Source organism: Otolemur garnettii, unplaced genomic scaffold (assembly GCF_000181295.1).
Source record: "Otolemur garnettii isolate 467f Iridium unplaced genomic scaffold, OtoGar3 scaffold00001, whole genome shotgun sequence".
Lineage (NCBI taxonomy): Eukaryota > Metazoa > Chordata > Mammalia > Primates > Galagidae > Otolemur > Otolemur garnettii.
Window position 1 is genome coordinate 47,177,684 of NW_003852396.1, and position 1,007 is coordinate 47,178,690.

The 1,007-nt window shown below is 38.5% G+C and overlaps 1 protein-coding gene across 1 annotated transcript in view; it reads right to left on the reverse strand.

Annotated features, from left to right (window-relative positions):
* Positions 1–1,007, reverse strand: part of UEVLD (UEV and lactate/malate dehyrogenase domains) — a 55,154-nt gene that overhangs the window by 2,438 nt on the left and 51,709 nt on the right. The gene's annotated exons all lie outside the window — the stretch shown is intronic.

Sequence of the window (1,007 nt, forward strand, 5' to 3'; positions counted from 1 at the left end):
GGGATTCGAACCCACCACCTTAGGTGTATGTGGCTGGCGCCTTAGCCAGTTGAGCTATAGGCGCTGAGCCAAATGATCTAACTTTTTAGGGAAAAACTCTGCCAACATCTCATCTAGAAATTCTTCTTTTAGGATATTGTAATATGCTCAAGTGTGCAAAGATATACATAATAAATATGTTTGCTATATTTGGAAACAATTCACCAAAAGAGGACTGGTTAAAATCACTACCCAGTGTAGTACCGTGTAGATCTTGAAAAAGATTAACATGTACAATATGGAAAGATGTCCAAGTGTATCATAAGGAAACAAATCAAGTTACAAGAGAGTATGAATAGCATATGTCTATTATAAAAATAATTTAAATAATTTAAAAATAATGGCATATTTGTAAAAGCATTGAGAATTTTTTTTTTTTTTTTTTGCAATTTTTGGCTGGGGCTGGGTTTAAATCCGCCACCTCCGGTATATGGGACTGGCACCCTACTCCTTTGAGGCCCAGGTGCCATCTAGTATTGAGAATTTTTTAAGAGACAAGGTCTTGCTGTATTTCCCAGGCTGACCTTGAATTCCTGGGCTCAAGTGATCCTCCCACCACAGCCTCCCAAGTAGAAAAAAGATTTTTGGAAGTATACATGTGGACACTAAACTGTAAACAATGGTTGTCTCCAGAAAATGAAACTGCCTCAGTTTTTTACTTTCAACTTCACAGGTATCTGTAGCATTTGAAATTTTATAATAATCATATGTTCTTTTTGTAAATTATATAAATTAAACTTTAAATTTCTTCCTTTTAAAAACTAGAAATGAGGGTGGCACCTGTGGCTCAGTGGGTAGGGTGCCCACCCCATATACTGAGGGTGGCAGGTTCAAACCTGGCCCTGGCCAAATTGCAACAAAAAATAGCTGGGTATTATGGCAGGTGCCTATAGTCCCAGCTACTCGGGAGGCTGAGGCAAGAGAATTGCTTGAGCTCAAAAGTTTGAGTTGCTGTGTGCTATGACGCC